General features: G+C 37.7%; 1 long non-coding RNA gene across 1 annotated transcript in view; it reads left to right on the top strand.

Moving 5' to 3' along the window:
* LOC115948880 overlaps window positions 1-21,838 on the top strand; it is a 65,988-nt gene that overhangs the window by 335 nt on the left and 43,815 nt on the right. Inside the window, exons 2-3 of the long non-coding RNA XR_004082649.1 lie at window positions 10,063-10,147; window positions 11,227-11,304. This is a non-coding gene — a long non-coding RNA (uncharacterized LOC115948880). The remainder of the gene's footprint in view (window positions 1-10,062; window positions 10,148-11,226; window positions 11,305-21,838) is intronic.

Here is a 21,838-nt window from a genome sequence, read left to right as displayed (position 1 = left end):
TACCAAAAGTAAGCATGTATTCAAAAAGCTCCTCAGGGTTCAGAGGAGGTGATACTAATTTGCTGAAGGGGAAAAAAAAAGACAATTTTGTGAACCTTGATTTCTTTTTTTTTAATTAATTTAATTTCAAGCAATTCTTTGTCTTGGTTTCTCACCTTTCTGTAAGGAAAAGCTGGCATGAAATACTTGCAGAATTTTTTACTGCAGTAGATTTTCTAACCAAAGAAGTGCTGGATTGTCATATTAGCTTATTGGAAATGTGCCTACTTGGATTCTAGAAAATTTTATATTATTATTTTACATTATGTATTCATCTAAAATTAAAAAAAAAGTAGAGTTTATTTTGGCATTTAACTGTCAATACTAAATACCATATGATATAATATGAGGGTAAAAGTCAAGTTTGTGAAATAACTTGAACGTGCGTTGCTTAAATTAAACAAGATCTATGTGTTCAGCAAGATGAAGCAGGACAAGCAAACCCAGCTTGATGTGTGCTCTGCTGGTCACTTGCTACTGAGTTCAGACACACTTCTGCATGGAATTTTTTCCTACTAAAAGCTAAATTCCCCCCCAAAACAGCAAATGTGTGAAATGCTGTCCATATGCTCAAACATGATTTGATGCTGGAAGGGGGAAAGCCCAACAAATAGGCTGTGGGGGATCTTGTGAGAGCAGATTTTCTAATGCAGTGGGGTTTTTCACAGATCAGTTATAACATGGTGCTAATAATTCATCTTTGCAGTCAGACTGGTTATCCATGAAAACTCTCATGTGCCAAGGAAACAAAGGAGACAAGATGAATCCTCTTAAAAAAGAGCACATAGTCAATATGCAGTCAGGATTCCTAAGAGTGAGGAAGACTTGAAGCCTTTTGTAGTGGATGAGAAATAAGTTAAACAATTATTTATCATGAATCAAATTTTTTCACATTTCTCAGGCTGCATATTGAAAACTAAACATTCCTCAGTTTGTTACTGGTTAATGAAAATCTTAAACTGCTAATTCCTTGCAACTTACTGTGTCTACTCCTCTCAAACTGCATTATACCAACAGGAGTCTACTATGTTAATTAATTATTTTTTTGTCCTGTAATGGATCTCTTAAACTTAATTTGTCATCTAGATCTCTGAAGCCTCTCCTCAGATCTGATTCAATGTACACCAATTTTTGGACTACTAAAAAGGAAAAACAAGACTCAAAACTAAAAATCCTGACCATAACCATTATACTTTATTCTACTAAAAAATCTCTGGTGAATTTGGGGTGTCAAAGGCAGAAATTGCCAAACATGCCCTTGAAAATTCTTTGCAAACTGATTCACTTGGAAGCATAAATGTTTACTTAGGAGTGGGAGTTTTGAATATTGTTCTAAATCAGACAATTACTGAAAATTCCCACTCTATTCATGGAAGTGTAACATAAGCAGGAAGAGAATTCCAGCCACCTTCCCGCTCTGAGATATTTCCCCTCAAAAATGTCACTAGAAAAACTGATATTATGTCTTCTATAGAAGAGAGAAATTTCTGTTGCCCCTAGGGAGCAGTAAATTATGTACATGTCATAATTAGCAGCATTAGGATGTTGCATTATTTATAAAGAGAGAAACACTTCCAGCAACTTGACATCCAGGTGTTATATGTGGTGGTATGGATGAGCAGAGTTATGTAATTGTTAAATCCCCAAGGGAAGCCATGACTCACACTGTCTGAGGCAATCTGGAGGAGTTAATTGCTACAAATATTTGCCAATTAAAGGAACATGTTAAATCAGAAGATAATTCATAATTAAAGTAACATTTTTTATGTGAAAGATGGCAAAAACCTAGTTAGCAACCCACTGCAAAGATGTCTTGATAAACATGCATCATTTGAAATTCAGTCTTGCATTAGATTGTGCTTGCAGAGTTGGGTACTAATTCAGGAGGATGTTTTTCATTTCTGTGGATTAATGAGATTTCTAGCAGACCTGGTTAGCTTAAATATTTTACTAACTTGAAGTTGATCTGAGAGATGAGTTTTCAGTAGAATCACAGCTGGACTGGGTTCTAATGGGATACCAGGAAAATAACTTTTTTTGTGTATTTATATATATACACCCCTCCACACATAAGTAAGTAAAGTTGAGGTAGGAATTTGAACACACACCTGTTGACATTCACACAGTAACAGCATGCTTGTTTATTAATTTTCCATAATGTAACTGTTACCTTTCAGTATTGGAAAATACAGTTCAGTTTTGAAGAAGCACTTTCAAATAGGTGTTACTTGAATGAAAGTAAATGCTTGTAAAACAAAATGGGACAGTAATAGTTTGCCACAGCTTGTACAGACTGCTCTAAGCCAAGAAATAATTGTTAATTAAAGCTTAGTACTTTAAAGTAAAGAGAAAGGTGTTACAATCTTTCCAATCAGACTCCTGTGATACCTAAGAACAGAAGGACTTTTTTTTAATAAGCTGAGTCTTTTTGTTGCTAGGACTCTCTGTGCAGCAATTTAATTATGAGTTGCAAAGTTTAATTTCTGCTTGGAGGAGATTTGCCCTTTCCCTTTTGCTCAGCAAAATGAGCAAACAAATTCCTTCACTTGGTTTTGAATTTAGCTGGGGAGACAGATCAAGATATCCAAGTGCTGTGTGGCATCATCATCATCATCACATTACTACCAAACAGGAAAACAGGAGGCCAAGAGGAGGAGAGAGGTTGGGTACAAATGCATTTACTTATCCATGGGACTAATCATACTTTATCTCTAGTTAACAGAGGGAAGAAACCACTTGGAAACAGGCATTTTCAAGGGTGGTAGAACCAAAATAAAGGTTGTGAGTTGTGGCTGTTGGGATGTGTTTCTGGTGACTCCTGTTACTGCCAAAGCAATGCTTTGCTTTCCAACTCTGCTGCCTCTGGTGGATGGCTGAGATTTTATTTAGGGCCATCAGTTTTTTGCTGTCTGTGTTTGGACAGGTAATTGGTACGTGCCATTTCTGAGCTCAGAAATCAGAATTTACTATGCTTGCAGTTTTATATAGTGGAGTGAGAGGGAAATAATAGAGCACCTGTAATATTTCCTTGGATCTTGAGCCACTGACCTAGATTATGTGACTGAAGTAGGAAAAAATGTTCAGTTTCTTGCCAGACAGCCCACAGTGCATGAAATATCAGGTTAGCTGGTCTTGAAGAAGAAAAAAGGTGAGAAATCTGACTATAGAACTCAAATTAACAAAGCTTTGAATATTAAACAAAAAAAAAATCCAGAAAGTGTAAGTAGAGCAATTTAAGTTTTTGCCTGTCAAAAATATCTATTGATGCTTTTTAGGATTGTTCAGAAGTTCCTATTAATGCCATCTATATGCCTAAAATATAGAAATACCTTTTCATTATTTCTATGTTTTGAGATTATTATCTTGACACATGATTTCTTGTAACATGTTTTTTATACTGAGTTATTTGACTTTTATGTCTCTTTGGTCATTCTATCTTTCCCACTTGTCTAAAGTAAATATTTTTTCCAGTTTTGTTGAATCTGCAAAAGTTTTTCACAGACTCCATTAAAGTACAGCTGAACTTTGCAGGCAGCTGAGGCTTAAAGGCACCAATAAGATTGTTGAAGAAATCTTGCCTGGTTGCCAGAATTTTACATCTCAATTCATTATTGTTGTGATGTGACTTATTCAGAAACCATCTTCTTGGGTCATGGACTGCCCTGTAAATACCAATGATGCCCTGGAAAGCCCTTGGTGTAACAAAATTGCTGTTTTCTACCCTCTTAGGTAAATATTTCTGGGAGACATCATACTAAAGTCTGCATTTTTTCAAGGTTCGCACAGAAAACATCCATGTCACTAAAAGATGAAGCTGTTCATTCCATGATGGCTCTGCACTGGCTGTATTTCATTGTCTGTGGTTGGCATTAAGGTGTCATAGTCTGTAAAGCAGTTAATCAGGTGCAGAAAAGCAGGCAGAGTTGATGCAGCCCATTAAAAATGATGATAGAAAGATGTGCACACAGGCAGTGATGGGCAGGTTTTCCCTATGGAAAAACCCTTTAAACAAAACACCTCTGCAAGGATTCCTGTTTGCCTTCCTAGGAGAGGAAATGAAGATGTGAAAGCTGCTGGGCTGCACTCTGAACAAGGTGCATTCATGGAAAAAAAATGGGATGTCTAGCAAGAAATGAAGTGTGCTTATAATTGCCAGGCTATTAGTCTAGCAAAGAGCAAAGTGCCTTCTGACTCTTGTGATTGACTTATGGCTGGGAGAGCAGAGGGCTCTGCTCTGGGTGTTTACCTAGAGTAATAAGCAGTGGAATTAGTCCTCTGGGTTGGCTGAAGTCCTGCTGTCTTCTCAGCAGCTGGCAAACACAGTGAAATCCATCTTGCATCTTTCACAACTTCTGGATTCAATTTAGGAAATAAATACAAAAATGATCAGCATTTTTCTAGCAGATGAGACACTGAAATTTACTGTTATCATTAAGCAACTTCAATAAGAAACAAGGGCAAATACATCACAAATTTATGCATGCCACTCTCTGCTCAGCATCAAATGCTGAGGTGGCCTGAGGGTTCTATTTGTTCATCCTTTTTAACTCTTCAATGCAGAAGGGCTTCCTCCAAGAGATCCCTGTGCCTATTTCATTTGGACTCTAAATAGTCTGGTTGTGGAGTTTGCACCACTCCAAGTCTTATCTTGGCCCTGCTGATTTTGGAGTTTCCAGGGGAGTGTAACTCTTTGAGTGATGGTCCTATGAAGCTGCTGCATTTTGGTAGCCCTGAGGGGTAGGCTGGGAAGTTGGGTTTTCATCTCTCTCCACTACCAGTATCTTATTTTGCAGCACTATTTGTTGCTTCTTGCACAGGGAGACTGATATCTACCAAACCTTCTTTTAAAGGTTACTTCATGAGAGCAGGCATGGATTTCGTGTATTGGAGTAATCCAACCCTTTTTAAATTGACTTTTACATTTTCTGCTGTGATGTTTCCCAGTTTCTGCCACATCACCTCGCTGCTGGCACTGAGTACTGCTGCACCTTTGGGACTGCCTGCCAGGGTCTCTTTTCTGAACCATGTCTCAGGCTGTTGCTGTAAATTTTTATTTCACAAAATGTTACTCTATGCTCCAGCTAATTCTTGTCAAGGTCAAACATCTCATTGCCTAATTTAGGGTGTGTAGAACAGCTATAGCATTGTTCTGAGGGAAGAAATACTCTAAGTGGTGGTTTTGTCACCCAGATCTTTTGTAGCAGGTGGATGTGATTTTTTTTCCCAGATAAGCAAAACTTCAATAAGTTTAGTACATTTATCTAGAAATGAAAATCCATATCTCCTACATGGCTGTGAAAAAGTTGACTATGCAGCCTGGTTTTGTCAAACTATTCTGCTGAAAAGTGCTTTCACAATAAGTCCTTTGTGCGGATTAGAGATTATTGATGCTTTGTTTCTTGTGTGCAGTACATGGAATGTGATATTATGTCAATGAGGTTTAGGTGGCCTTTGTAGAATGTACCCTTTCATGTCCTTGAGCTTTATCAAGTTTCTTCTCTGGAGTGTCTGATGTGACAGGCAATTCAAGGGACTCATGCATTTTGTCCCTTGTTTGCTGTACTGCTGCTTTAATTACACTAGCAATAGTACAGGCTATACTTGAAATTTTCCAGCTTTTGGTTCTCTTGCTCTGCTTGCCTGGGTGTGTCTAAGCAGTGACACCTGGGTCACAACCACAGCTGTTCCTTCCCAAGCCAACAAAATTTTCAGCTGTGCTCAGTGATGCTGTGTTTTGCAAAACGCCTGATTAACTTCTGAGGCAAACAGGACATTATGCAGGGAAGCATGAGAAGTTTTTCAGAGGGGTTAAGTGGTGCTGGTTGTCCTTGTGGCCTCATTTGCATCCACAGCAGCAGCCCCTTTGTCATAGCTGCAGCAAAGGAGGGAGAGCAGAGCAATCCTGTCACGTTATTTCCGGCACTGCACACATGCCAGGAAGCCGCTGTGCCAGGTACTGCCTTTGCAGGAATGTCACCATCAGGGAAAGGTTCCTGGGTGCCACTGCAGAATACCAATGGTTTCCCCTGTCCCAGTTATGGCCTTATAGGACAGTCTTTTAAGTTACTTAAGTAATTGTTAATTCAGTTGCTAGGAGATGGAATGTGTTAGACCACTCCAAGAAATGTTTTTAATGAAATCCAAAGAGATTATGGAATAACCCTTATGTTACCAGAGACTTGATAAAAAGGGGAATTGGCAAAAATTTAACCCAGTTGTGTATGGCCAATGAAAAGCCCCAGGTCCTGTTAAAGGCCATGGATGTTAGGAAGGTTCCAGAATAAAGAGTGTTAGTGTTACAGGCCTGTCGACCCTGAGCAATTTATTCTGCTTTTGACTTGGGCCAGAATAAACTTCTTACTTAATTTTACAATGGAGCTTACTGCTTTTGTAAAATGTTTTTATGTTTAGTTGTGGACCAAAAGCAGTAAAGATGCAGTTGAAACTGATTATTCCTTTTTTATCTTTGTGCTGCCTGGGGACTTCATCAGTTGAGACAAAAGCATTTCATTAAAAACTCTGGCTTCACTGACCTCAGTGAGGAAGGAGTTTTATCCCCTGCCTTTAGAGGAAGTCTCTCTTTGATGAGAGTGAGGAACAAGGATCAAATCCAAGAGCAAGCAGAGTGAGTAGTTTTCTATGCTCTCTCTGTTAGACAAATAGAAACTTTTTGTTTCTCTCTAGACTGTACGTTTTGCCCCAGTTGGAGTCTAGAATTAATCTTAATTAAACATTGTAAATTTAGGGAGCTCCACTGAGATCACTTAAGTTTAATTGTGAAAGAAATGTGAATTGAAGCTTCAATTTTGACTAAATTCTAATAAGGGTTTACCTTTCTTTAAATGTTTAGTTAATAGCAATTATCAGACTTGTCCAAGAAACATTTTAAACCAATAAAGGAGAGTGTTGTGTTAGAATCGAATTTAAATCATGTTGTAAAGCATGAAAATGTATGAGATTTTCCATTTCTAAAAGAAGTTTTGAACATTAATATTGTGCAGTTAGCTTGTATATGTGTCAGTATTTATTATTCCAAACTGAACTTCAATAATTTCTATTGAAAGGCTAATTCTGTCAAACACACTCTGAATTAGATTTCTTTTGATATTTCAAAAAGCTTATTGTCCTTAGGGTTTTAGATTCTAGTGCTATTTATCAATCTATTCAATAAATTTCTGTATTTTTGGAATCAAGACTGACAGTTTAACCTTAGCTATCAAAATCCTTTTTAAAATCGGTGATTTATGCTAAAGTACATCATCAGGGGGTGATTGTTTGGGTTTCCTTGCTGTTGTGCCACCAACTTTTCCTTTTTGAAATGGATAGATCTTTCAAGACTGGAAACAGTGGTTTCTGTTTCTATGCACATTATTTATGTCAGCTGTGAGCCCAAAGGGCAAGAAAGGAAAGTTTCCAGTTTTGAACTGGAAGAGTTGCCTATTCTCAGCTGTATGAATATGTATAACAACTGCTCTTTTGCTCAGCACTCTGGGGGAGAAGGTATTGAGTTCTGATTTTGCTTTATATGTAAAGTCTGCACTTTGATTAAATAGATTAGGCAAAAAATTCATTTAATTATCCACAGTACATATGTACAGCATCAGTATGTTATTCCTGGGTGAATGAAGTAGCTCTTTCAATCTAATACTTTGGTTTTAGGGTTATTAATGTCGTCGTCTTGCTATGTTCTCTCACAGCTGCTATAAAAGGCTGCTGTGCATAGGACACTATTTGATATGTGATACTCTTACAAGTACCAGTAGGGTTGCTCCTTATAGTAGGCACTGAAGAGCAGTTGTTAGAAGTGCTGTGAGGAGCATTAAATGGTGCAAAATACTCTAATGAGGGTAAGGTTGTGGGCAGAATACACAGCAATCTTCCTCATGGCTCAGGTTTTAGCTTCCATATTTTTCACATCTTGAGATCTTGTGCTGCTTTAGTGTGTAATATTAGGGGATGGTGAGCTCTCTTCACAGAGTAGGGAGACAAAACAACTCCTTCTCTATCTGGGGATCAAGGACAACTGATCCAAATCTCAGGCCCAAGAGCATAAACAATGTGAACTGAAGAGAGAAAAACAAGAAGGATGGGACTGCATGGGCTAAAGCTGAACTGGACAATTAACTCCAATATGCAAATGGAGCAGAACTTATAAAAATGAGAGACTCTGTGACCAGGTGTCCATTTTGTGACCATTTTGGTTCGTCTTGGGTGCAGCCCTGGCTGGGCTCTTGTGCTGCCCAGTGTGTCCATTGAGGCCTTCTAATAAATCCCTTTATTCTTTAACTCTTTTCTAGGTCAGCCTTCACAAAACATCATTTTCTTCCTCTGGAGGCAGGCAGGGCTGGAAAAGCCCTGCTGGAGGGCAGTTAGGGATGGGCAGGAGGGCGCTGGCATTTGGCTCACCTGGGAAGGTCTGAAGGGAGCAGGACACCTCAGCCAGCCCATCACATCTCCTCCCCTGCGGGGCTGCTGGGGCTGGGATGCTGCTGCCCCTCTCCCTGCTCTGACATTTGCCTGCTCTGTGAAACGAGCCTTATCTCAGTTCTGCAGCTGATGGAAAGCCTCAGGAAGCCATTGATCTGCTTCCTTTGAATTCAGTGGGCACCAGATTGGGATCATAAGGAGAGAAGATGAAATAATGAAAAAATGGTCAGATATGCATTAGAATCTTCAGCTGCTGGATAACGAAGAACTGGGTGCATCGGTGGGGGAAGTCCTATGGCCTCAGTGCACATTATTTCTCATCTTGAACATATCACAGAACATATTTGCTAACTATAAATTCAATATTTGACATTATGAAATCCAGCTAGTTGACTAGATTTAAAAGCAGGTTTGGATATAAATATTTTTAAAGGTCTGTTGTTGTGACTACATCAAGTATTTCAAATTTTGTTTCAGTTTTTGCATCTGCAAAGTGGGGAAGTACTTTGCTGGCATGTTTTTGTGGTTATCTAAGAAAATTTTATAGGGTTGGAAGCCTGGCTCCTTTTCTAAGTGGCAGGGACCTCTAGGAATGTGCAGTCAGCAGCTTTCATGGAGTCAGTGATCAGCCTGAGCAGTCCATCATTGCAGAGAACTCATTGATGAGGAAACAACAATAGGTAAAATGAGAGACTCCATCTGGAGCAAACTGAACACCAAATTAAAAACTTTCCACATAGACTGTTTTAGGTAATAGAAATTAATTAGAAAAGCAAAGAACAGAGTTTTCCATTATTCTTAGAATAATTAAAATCTAGAGACACACAGTCTATGATGGGTATGATTAGAAAGAAAAAATATGAAAGGTCTGTTTGCCGAATTCATTAGATCTAAATGTCCAAAATGGAAAATGTCACATGGGCAACTTAAAAAAATATTCCAAGTCAGCTCTGCAAGCCCCTGAACTAAAAATAGGTTCTTTGGTTGAAAAAAATATTTTTACCATCTAATTACGTGGGGAATTGCAAGAAAATGGATCTCCTCTGAGGGGGGAAAACCTGCAAAGTTATTTTCTTTAATTGCAGGATAACAGGTGAAGGGAATTAATTCCCATGGACCAAAAATATGCTTTTCAGTGCATTGGGTTCTTTTTTTGCCAGGTTTGCTGACTTTTTAATATACAACATAGCAGGACGTTCACACCTGTTCCTGTCCTGATTCTGCTATGGAAATTGGTACAGACTAAGAGGAGAGCTCTGGATATTTGCCTTGATTACCACACAACCTTTTTTCTAAAATGGTTAACAGGTTGATTGAAAATGTCTGATTTTTATTCTTTCCTATGAATAGGTAATGGCTCGTTGTGATGCTGGCTGTTGCTTCTGATAACAGTCCTTAGTTTCCAAGCTGATTTTTTAAATCCTCCAACATTCCCTTCACTTGGAGCCCCAATGTGGGTCACAGCTGTTTGTGATAAAGGCACAGCAGACAACAATTCTGGGACAGAACTTTGGAACTATTTAAATGTAGTAACTTAAAACTGTAAAACTGGACTAAAAAAATCTTTATTTTGTTGCTTTGTCCGCTGCTTTCTAGGTGAAGAGCTTGCATGTACACAAGATCTTCTTCTGTGCTGTAGAGCTGCATAAGATTTGCAATGCTTCAGTCTCATCTATATAAGGTAATCAAGTTCACCTTTCCATTACTAAGTTATATTCTAGAAGTGTTTGTGTTTGATTTACGAAAGCCAATAAAAAGGCTAGTGATGTGTGCTACATAAAGCATACTTTAATAAGAAAGGGAAAAAACAATTAAGTGTTTTCCAGTGGCTGTGATGCAGTCCACCTCTCATATTTTTCACTTAGTGTGACATATTTAAATATGTAATACAACCTATCAAAAAATAGAAATATAGAATAAATGAAATCAAATGCAAATAAATATTTAATTCTGTTTATATTAGCTGCCTTTGAGAATGGAAATAACTGAGGTTCCTGGAAAAGGATCATTGCAAATTCATGTCTGGGGGAAGAAAGTGAAGTTAAATACTTAATGTCAAATAGTATGTATAAATAAGATATGAGTAAGGTGCCTATACCAATATTTGACTTAGCATTCTAGGATGAAAATCTGATAATAAATCTCATTAAATGGTGTGATATACCAGTAATATATTAAGATAGTTTAATTTTAAATTCTCCTGGCATCAGCTCTTTTGAGTACGTGTATTTCTGTATCATGCAAATAGTTTTCCTTTAGAGCACAAATTGGATTACTCTCTGCTGTTCAAATTAATTGTCATATTACTATCAATAATATTGGATGGATTTTCCATAACTCTTTCAAACAGAAGCATTTCAGTAGTATTGCTGTGTTATTCCCCAGACTTAGTCACACTCTTAAACATTTGAAGAAATATGAGAATAAAATTGATTCCAAGTAGTTAGAAGAAATTGGTTAGTGAGTTGATAGATTTTCAATTATCTTTTATTAGAAGTGCTTTAACATATTCTTAGAAGAACAACAGAAAGTTTCAGAGTTCCAAAATGCAAGTGTTTTAATTGGTCAATGGCAAACAAGGATAAATCCTGCTGCAAATATCTGCCCTTAATAGAGATTCCTAAAGAGGGTCTTCCCTGCCTGATTCCCAAAATGCCATTATCTGTCTCTAGCCCCACAATTTAGTGGGATAAAACTGTTTAAGGGGTGTTATCTCTCTGGAGATTTTTGTTGCATGTCTTTTGCCTCGAAACTTTAAAGGATTTGCAGGATCTGCATATTGAGCCCCTTGCGCCTCCTTGAGACCACCTGCCCTGAAGCGGTCATGACAACACACAGGTGAGTCTGGAGATGGATCTTAGCAGCAGCAAGGTGATGTCTAACAACACCTTGCAAATGATATTTTATGATTACTCCAGGTATGAACCTGAAGAACATATTGGTGTATACAAATGACTTTTGCATGTACTTTCAGAGTAAATGTTACAGCTATTTTAGTAGAAAAGTATTGTTTTGCCGTTCTGACAGCTTAGTAATTAACATCAGGGTTGTATTAAACAACTACTAATGCTTTGAGGTTCCTGGGTTAAATATGTTCATGTGTTAGGGGACTGCTGTGCGTTTGCCAGCTCTCAGGGATCCATCTGTATATATGACATGACCAATCCATTGAAAGCTTGATTTCAAAGCCCTCTGTAAAACCTCTGTCAGAGTTGTCAAACAATGATGAGGCAGAAACTACATTTTCAGCAGTATGTAAAGCTTTCAATGATAGTCTTTTGTCCAGTAGCAAACATTGGCAGTGGTCTGTGATGCTAGTCAGTATGTGTAAAGGAGATGAATACACCCCCAAGGGCAACCTTGCAAATACCTGTCATTTAGAAGTAGATGAAATTGGAATTCCCCCTAACTTATTGCTCATATTTCCCCATCCCACAAGTCATTTTCAGCTATTCATACATGCTCATCATCTAGGTTGGCACTAGAATTTGGTGTCAGATGAATAAAGTGACAAACTAACTGTAGGAATCAGAACAATGTTTTGTAGAGTGTCATCTCTCTGAATTAGGGTGGTGTTTTTGTGTAGCCTGAAGGGATGTGGAGGGCAGGGCTGAAGTGAGGGAGAGAATATGATATCATAAAAGCCCTGCATGCTTCAGCTTAGCAGCAGTGATATCTTGGTAAAAGGCTTTTTTCTGTTCCTATACATGCTGCATGCACATGACTATACTTGCATATGAGTTTTGTTTTAATTTAATTTGGGGATAATTTTATTCATTCTAAGCACAGGTGGTTTTGAAACACTGTTTAAGCTCTGTTTATTTCAGTCTACGGTTATTTGATTAAAAAAGACTTTGGAGAGGAAAAAAGCCTGTATATTGAAATGGGAACAAAGTTATGTATATAAAGGTTTTATACAAATAACAATCTTGTGAAAGAGCTGGGATTTGTTAAGTATAAATTTTACATCCCAATCATTAATCATTCCTAAATTTTTAAACCTGAATCAGATTGCAGAGAGAACAGTCAAATACTGAATTATGAGAGGTACCCAACAATATCAGAAATCTAGTTCAGCACAAAAGCAACAACAACAAATTTCTAACAGTGGCTTTATGATACCTATTTACCACAAACTCTTTCTAATGAGGACTTTGAAGCTGTTAACCTTGAATTTACCCTTTAATGTGGTTGTACAATTAAATCTATCTCACAAATGTGTTCTCCTATAGATCATTTCTGATCTAGAAATGCTGTTTCTGCTTTCATGATGATAAACTGAGTAAAAAAAATAAGGCTTTTATTCATTAATTCTTAGTCTTGTTTTGTAATGATACAATTTTGGACAAATGAGTGTTATCACTGCAGAAAATACTCAAATGTCAAATATAAACAGTGTTCAATAGTCTTAATATTTTATTTCAAATAATCTCCAAGCTAACCCTATGGAATCTTATTCAGTTTATAGACTGTCTTGGATTTTTCAGTGATATTTTCTGCTATTTTTTCCCTGACTTTCCCTGTAATATACTCAATTCTTAATACAAGATTGGAGTGCTTTAAGATACGGATGGCTGGTGTATGACTAACAGTGTTTAATAACACTTGTGAGAATAACTAAACATTGGCTGAAAATAGTTCTCTGCACTGGAACTGCAGTGAAATTGCTGTGCTGAGAAAATTGCCGTTGAATCAGAATGCTGCTCAAGTAAATAGAATAATTTGTTTCATTCATTAGGGTCACTAGACAAATTAGCTGCAGCTTTTCCTACAGACTGGCACTACTACATTAAATGTGGGAGAGTGGCAAATGCAGAGAAGTGCTGATGGAACAAGGGAATGATTTGAAATATTAATTCTGTGGAAGTCTCTGTCAATATTCTTTGCAGATGAAATTATCCTAGTGTACCATAAATTCTCAGCTGTAACAAATACACCCAGTCTCTTATTTATGTCTGCACATTTTTATCTTTCCTGAGTCCTTCCAGTTCTTATGAAAGTCAGAAAGGAGTTAAAATATAACAATTTCTTAACTGAACAATTTTAAGATGGGTGGTTAAATCTGGCATTTAAGTGCCTGGTGACCTTGTTCCCAAAGATTGCTGCTGTTCTGTGCAGGACAGGAATCTGCTGACACTGAGTGTGCCACCAGTGGCAGCTGTAGCACAGCAGAGGCTGCAGAATCAGTGCCACCCTTGTACACAGCGACACTGCAGCCCGGGTGAGCAGGGTGCCAGCTCACAGGCATTAATGTCCCCAGACCACACAGGTGTCAGCTCCTGAGCCCCTGCTGCCTTTGGATTCACTCTGGATGTCTGCTGTGTGCAGGCAGCTCCTGGTCATCAGCATCAGGGCTGGGGCTATTTGCAGGAGCCATCAGTTGGTTGCAAGAATTTTCAGCGGTCGTGGCCCAAGGCTAGAAGGAAAACCTTTCACCCCTAAACTGCCCAACTTGGGGAAGACTGCAAAACTAACTTCTGTTCCTCTTCTTTAAATATATTGTGTAAATCTCATCCAGATCACATTAGTAGAGTGTATAAATTCATTTGTTCATTACTATTGTGAATCATCACATGCAATCCTTTTTCCTGCTTTCTTTATCTCAAAACCAATTCTTTTTCTCTTTAGATGATCTACAGATGTGCTATGGATTATTAAATATCACCCCCCACGCCCCCTCAATTCTTTTCTATGCTTTTAGGTACCCATCACAACCGTGATTTGCTGTATGAAAAATTAAGTCTCAAAACTCCCCCCAATGTTTAAATGCTGAAATGTATTTCTGGTGAGAATTCATCACCTGCAAATGAACAGAAATGTCAGACTGGTGGAACAATGTACTTATGGGACAGTTTCTGCATTAAAGTTTTCAGAATGTCCTGCAAGAATACTTCTAGTTCTGAGGATGTTTCTTAGTTCTTTTATTCTGTTAGAAGGCTATAAACTAGATAGGATCAAAATATTTTTTTATGTAAAGATCTAATTCAAAGTCCATCCAGGTTTAAGTCATCTTATCAAGCTGAAGCGAAGGCATTTCAATATCTAATAGGTGAGAGCAATTTTATCCAACAGCTGTCCCTCTATAACCAATATTCTGTAATAACCAAGGACCCAGACCTCTCTTTTAGGTGGTGGCAGGTTTTGTGTAAACCTATCCAGTTCCCATTGCTTTGTCCTGGGACACAAAGCTGCTCACAGGACAGGGGAGCACAGGGTGAACTGCTTCCCAAATGTCTCCCTGGCATTTTGCAAATGAGAGCCCTCCCCAGCCTCCCCCCAAAAAGTCTTTGTTTTAAATACTAAGTGGATTGTACTTCTATGAATATTTCTCCTCATATTCTAAGAACAATTTTAAAATTCAGTATATTTACCTCATAAAAATAATTTGGTTTAATTTTCATAAATAAGCTTTTGATATTGTTTTAGTTTTTTTAAATACCCTGGAAAACTCTGAGCATTAGGAGTTTTTCTCTAAACCTTTTGTACATTAGCATCCAGAGTTAATGTTTTTGTCTTACACTCCTGAAGTGTAATTGCATGACTGCAGTGTACCAGAAATGACCTTTACCTACCTGAACAGTGAGTTTTTAACTTTCCCTCTGTCATGTTTCATGTTACACATGATGAAAACTTTTGTTCAGCGACAGTTGTTTCAACTTGTCAGAAAGTCATTAATTCACATATTAATTCTATGCATTTTGAAACACTGTTAACACATAGAATTTTATTTACTGGGCATATTCACTTGGCATTTTCCTGCTTTTCCTGCAGCCAGACTAGAGGCACGACTGTTCCACTGACTATTTTACCAGGAGCAGGGTTTTATCCACTTCTGCCTCTGTGGAATCCTGACACTGAAGCAGCTTGTAGGAGAAGTACAATTCAGCTAGGGAAGATGTCATTGCCCAAAGATAATGACTTTTTTTTTTAATCTGAAACACAATTTTGTGGGGAAGTATTTTGGCATGAGAAGCACTGCTGGCTTTTTCTGATACATGATTAAATTTTGCAATATATACTGCATTCAGTAGTGAATCTGTAAGTAGGTACAGCTGAGCACTTCAGGGTCAGGGCTTTCTGTTCTCTATGTAATGCAAAAATCAAAACATGGAGGCAAAGAGTCCCTCACAGCCTCTGAAACTTTAGGAATCAGGTTTGGTCCTCGAAATTGAGCTACATTGTTGGTTATGTTTTGATTGCACGAGTGAGGTAGAAAAGAATTCATCAGGAATGTTTCCTGCGATGGAACTATCTTAGCAGCATGATATTCTATTTTTGAATTATTTCCCTTTCCTTGCTGTATTTGGTAATGAAAAGAGAAAATGGTCTGAGTCAACATCTGAAGGCACAGTTAGCAAAATAAATCAGGAGAATTACTGTAACAAGATGTTGAAATCAAAGCTAGCATGTGCTGCCGTTATCAAGTCCAATAAAGGTGTCAGAAACAAAATACACATATTAATCCATAATTCCCAAGATAATTCTGTTCACTGCAGTTTAGATTCCACAAGAAAACCCAACAAGAACTTATAAAGCAATGTGCCTTTAACAACCTGGATAATGCTTTTATTTACATATTGGCTTTGTTCCAAAAGGAGGTGTTTTTTGAAATAAGCATGGTGGACAGAAATAGAACATGAATGGCTCCAGGGACTCATAGTTGGACAGTCAGTAAAGATTTTGGTGCTACTTCATAGAATTGGATATTGTTTCCACTAGTAAAATTTCAGTGTGGTATGACAAGTGTCTGGTTGGTTATGTGAACTCTCTTGCTGAAGGATTCCACTTTACCCAGGATTTTTATCCCCTGGCTATGCCTTTGCTAGGGGATGCAGATGGAGTGATTTTCTTTCTTGATTTCACACCTGTGATGAAGAAAGGAAACCCTTCAGTGGTGGGGACTGGTGCTCAGTGCTGTGTCCTGTAATTTACTATTTAGGAAAATACTAGAAAATGAAGGATTTCAGCTGTGATTCTCTTGGACTGAGGACAGAGTTCTGCAGAGGCTTGCATGTCAAGAAGAGCTCTTAAACTACTCAGCCACTGGGAAGAAACAAGTAATTGCTATCTTTGCTGATCATTCTAAAACCCAAACCCTGGTTTTCTGTTTATACCTAAAACAGCTCAGAGAAAATATTTTCAGGCTCTTTCAGTTCTCTGTAATTATTACTCACTCTCTAACCTCTTTAGCATGCTGGACTACAGCTTGCGTTTGATTTGATCCAAAAGGTGAATGTCCTCATCCTCAAACTCTTCCATTGTTAGAAATGGAATTGTGTGGAATCAATTATTTTGCAATGTGACTAATGAATCACACTGGGTTCCTGTCCTATGAACTGCAGAGTTATCTTACTTGAGTAAGCAGTAGTTTCCAGCTGCATTTATTCACCTTGAATTCAGGTGGCATCTTTCATCAGAGAAAGTCATCAGTTGGTGCCCAACAGCTTTTTTTTTAACTTTAGGCTGGGTTACTCTAATCTAGGCAGCAGCTATTTATGTTTCAGGTAATACTTGCTGGATTTTTGTACAAATGTTCAAGTTCCTTCAGGATACACTAACCTAGTAACTCAAATTGTGATTCCTGAAATTGGTAGACTATTTGGAAAGTATTCCTTCAATTCTCTTTTTACTGATTTTCTCAGTGAAAGGGAAATATTAAAACATATACTTAAGTTCTGTGCCTACATAGGTTTCATAATCTTCTATCAGAAAGTAATTAAAATTCAATTCCCTCAAATCGTCAGGCCACTTAAGGAAACGCATTCAAGCCTAGAATAGACACCACCATTTTTTGGATAACAAATGTGCTAAATGGGCACTTGGCATCTCTACTGTTCTTCAGTCATAAATGAGTTTTATACTGTCATTGCTTCAGTAGCAATTTAGGATTGAACTGTTGCCATGCTGTCTATACTATGACACTTATGGAATCAAAACACAGAGTCACTGGAGCTGACCTTAACTCCTCAGCGATTGAGACTTAGAATTTAGAAATACTTGGGTCTGATACAAAATTTGCTTTATCTATTCTGCTGATAGATGTTAGCCAGACAAGAAGTAACCCTTACAGAATTCAGCAAGGTGAGTAATCTGAGTTCTTTGATTAGACAAGTGCTGATATCAGAGTATCAAGATAACTGAGTTTTTAATGCTTAACATCCTATCCCTATTACCAAGTCACGCAAATGTTTATTATTAGTCTCTTTTTGCTTACATGCTTTGAAAAGGTCACACACTCCTGATTTTTCCTCTTTAGAGAACAGTTTTTGAAGACTGGGCAGAATTTTGTAGTTGTACCTACATCTTCACAAAATTGATGCTTGAAAGCACCTAATAAAGTAACTAAACTATGAAATAATGTTGGCTGCTCTCAAGAACACATGGCAGGAACTGCACAAGGACAGGAGTGAACAGTATCTCGGGATAAATGGTGTAATTAAGGCTATTTCCCTCCTATTTTCATGTCAGGTCAATTACAGTGACCTGCTTCTTGATATCAGTGAACAATGATTTATCTGTTTAGCTACAAAATGAGAGGCTTATTTAAAAAATGAGAACTCAAAAGTAACCCACCAAGATCAATGTGAAGCAGTGTCCCAGTTAAAGTGGTGATTTACTGCAAGTATTCAGAGCTATAACTAAGTCTCCAGTGGATGCAGACAATAGCAAGTTAAGTGTTACCATTTATCAGCTGAATTCGTATCATTATCCCAGAGTCAATATGTAGAGAGAGCTGCTTTGCCCTTACTGCTGCTCTAAGAGCCTTTCAGGGAGATGAACTGTTAGAGCAAATCTGGGATCGGTAAACAGCCCATAGGAATTCCTCCATTTATGTTGTTTTGGGTTTTGGGCAGCAGATATATTTTCAGTAGGAGCTTAACTTCCATTTCATAAAGGTCTTGGGCTTACTATGCAACTTTCTTTAAAAAAAAAAATATTACCTCTCTGACATTGCTGCCTTGTGTGCTTTAGGATATTATTTAACAAATGTATCCAATCCATCTCACCTTAAGCACCTCCTTATTTGGAATGCATGGAGCTGTGAACTGGGGCCAGGCCATTTAGAGGGGTTTGATTTTTCCCCACAGAAATGGTCATGGAGTGGTCAAAGAGGGTGAATGATTTGATATATTCATACTGTTACTGTTTTAAAATGGGTAATATGTGTTCTGCAGGAGATAACGGTGGGGAGAATAGGGCAGAGTCACCATTCTGAATTTGCTGCTCTAGATATGATCAATTTTTATATTTCATGCCTTGCTTGCTGCTTTAGCATAGACCTGGTGTTTGTATGTACAAGTGAGTGAAATATGCTGGCATTTAGCAGGATAAAATTCCTGATGGCTTCCTCTGTTGCTGTCCATTGCAGGATCAGTTGTGCCAAGATTTGAGTTTTCTTTATTTCATGGCTTTTTTTTTGTTCTTTTATATATGTTTTCCCTTATGATATTTGTTACCATACTAGACAAGCTGGGTTTATTTTTTCTCATGTGCAGCTAAATGTATTTGAGGGGTCAGGATAAGAACTGTGAATGGATCTTAATTTTGATGGTGAGTTACATAGATATTTATTCAAGAAAAAACCCAGCAACGTAATTTTTTAATATTAGAAGGGGGCAGGGAAGAGAAATTCCTGCAACTGTACTAGATTAAAAGTTTTTGGATTAGTTTGGACTGTCAAAATAGGGTTGTGGATAGTCTTGTGACATTTTGTGAAAATTAGGTTTGTGTTTTATTTGCCTATGGTATGGTTTCAGCCCTTGTAAATATAGAAACATTTGCTTTCTGTGTAAGTGTTCACTTATTTTTCAAGGTTAAATCCTTCTCTGCCTGTGATGGACAAAAAGTTGTATTACCTTTCAATTTCAGTCTTTGTAATAATCTCATTTTACTTGTTATCATTCTAATTCTTTAGCATCCATGTTTTACCTTTTTTCCTAACTTCCTAAATCAACGAGAGCAAGCTGGCAGCCAAGCTGGCAGTTGTATGACAGTGCCATATAGAAGGGACTTACAGCTTTTAGGATGTAACAAATTATTTAAATTCTTGTCATTTGCATGATGGCTTCTGGAAATTGGCATATGGCATCATGAGAAGGCAGAATGCCGGTATAATATCAGCTGGCTGAAAATGCTTGGAAAAGACATTGGATACATTTCCAAAGGGTTAAAAAGCATGGCCTAAGGAAAGTCCAATACAGACCCTACCCTCAACATGTTTGATTCTGGTTAACATCAAAATAGATCTTCCATGCTTTGAACAGTTTTGATGGAGGTGTTTGAACTGCAGTGAGCACCCTTGTTAGGAGCAGGCTCATGTGATGTAACACAAAATGGAGGAACATTTCTTACAATTTACTACATTCTTGAGGGTCAGGAATCAAATGCATTTCTGCACAATAAACAAAAAAAAGAGAAACCAGTCACGATTGTTGTTTCACAAGTGCATGACAAAGTGCCATTCATATTTAGAAAATGAGGAGTTTGGTCACAGGGTTTGCTTTTCCTACAGCCAGGGGTATGTGAATGGAAATTGTTGACTGGAAAAAATGTAAAGCATATACAGCAATGTGAATAAAATGTATTGCATGTTATCTGCCTCTATTTCCATAAAGTCTGTCCTTGAAGCATCCTGATGCCTTTGGTCACTGCCATGCCTTACAATGATCAATGCAAGATCAAATTTAAGGATAACAACAAAGAACACAGTAAGGACAAAGAATCTGCAGCTATTCTTGTCCAGTAGCATACTTGAAACACATGAATAAACCCTGGCTTATTCTGGAAAACTCTTTCAGGCTTTTAATTAAAAAAATTTCTCTAGTTCACCATATATTTCTGTAACTGTCTTTCTGTAATGAGAAATTCCCCAGGCTAGCTCTGTTTGGTGAACTGTTTTTGCCAGCCGAGCTGGATGTGTCTTGGTGTTTCATTGAATGAGTAGCCATTGAATAAATTAGGATTAAAGCCAATTTCTCTTAGATCCTATTTTGCCCTTTCTGTTAGAGTCTTCACGGATTACTGCAGGAACTCCAAGTGGCAATGCTGTTTGTGAACTCCAACTGTAAAGCAAAGTGAAAGAAATCTAAATTCTAATTCATTTAGCTTTTAAACAAACAAACAAACATATTCAACAGTTAAAATTATGTTAAACATATGGTACTTTTTGGTTTGAAAATAGGAAGAAGGGAAAATTAAAGTAGATACCCATTTGGATCTATATCAGTCTTCCTTGTACCTTATTAATCATGTTGTGTGCAAACTATTGTATGTGTAGGAATAAATCCTTGGCTGCCATGGCATCCAGTTCCCAGCCCTGGCATGGAATGTGGGCTTTGTGAGCAGTGAGAACTGCATCTCTAATAAAATACTTGCATTCCCATGCCTGCACCAGAGGACTAATACAAACTTTTATGCAGCATTTGTGGTATTATAATGAGAAAAATTGCTGTTGTTTTTTTACAACTTCTGGGTACTTGAAACCATGATAGCATCCTGAAGAATTTAATGTGATGGTTTTATTTTATTTCATTTTGTTTAAAATTTATTTACTGTGTTGTGCTGGGTTGGGAAGGACCCACAAGGGTCATGGAGTACAACTCCTGGCCCTGCACAGGACACCCCAGGGATGACACCCTGTGCCTGAGAGCCCTGCCAAATATTTGTGGAGCTCTGGCATGCTTGGTGCTCTGACCACTTCCCTGGGCAGCCTGTCCAGTGCCCAACAACCCTCTGGGTGAGGAACCTTATCCAATAACCAACCTAAACCTCCCTCATGTAGGGAAGCCACAGAAGGTTTTCTTCTCTGTGAGCTTTTGCTATTAAATGTCTATGAAATAGGAAAAAAAAGTAGATCTGGATTTATTGTTATGTGGCAAATTATTCTTTTTAAATTCCAAATAGCAGTTTGGGCAATAAGAAAATATGAAATTTATTTTCAAACTGTTCTGGAGTCCCAGGTGACTGAAAATGGCAAAAAAATGAAGAATTGGGAAGGATCCAGTTCTCAAGTTCTTCATACTGTAGCTCATATATTGTAACAACATTATTTATGAAAATGTGGTTTTAAGTTTTTTAGAAAATTGTTAAAATTATTTTTCACAAGATTTTCAATTCTGAAATAATTGAATTCACAAGATTTTCGATTCCCTCTAGACAAGTCTTCCATAAGTGAAGGTCCCAGTCCAGAGTTGTAATCAGACCTAGACAATTAACCAGGTTTTATTCCCCAGTAAAATGCACCTCAAAGGACTGTTGGTGTCAGGATGTGATAAAACCACATGGCAGTGCTCTGGGGCTTAAGGGAGGATTCATCCTATGAAGACCTGACTTCTGTGGTGTTTTTTTAATCAGAAACAGAAATATAAATTAA

This window comes from Geospiza fortis, unplaced genomic scaffold, assembly GCF_000277835.1.
Source record: "Geospiza fortis unplaced genomic scaffold, GeoFor_1.0 scaffold155, whole genome shotgun sequence".
Taxonomy (NCBI): Eukaryota; Metazoa; Chordata; class Aves; order Passeriformes; family Thraupidae; genus Geospiza; species Geospiza fortis.
Note: the sequence above shows the minus strand (reverse complement) of the source record. Positions and strands in the feature narration are given on the sequence as shown.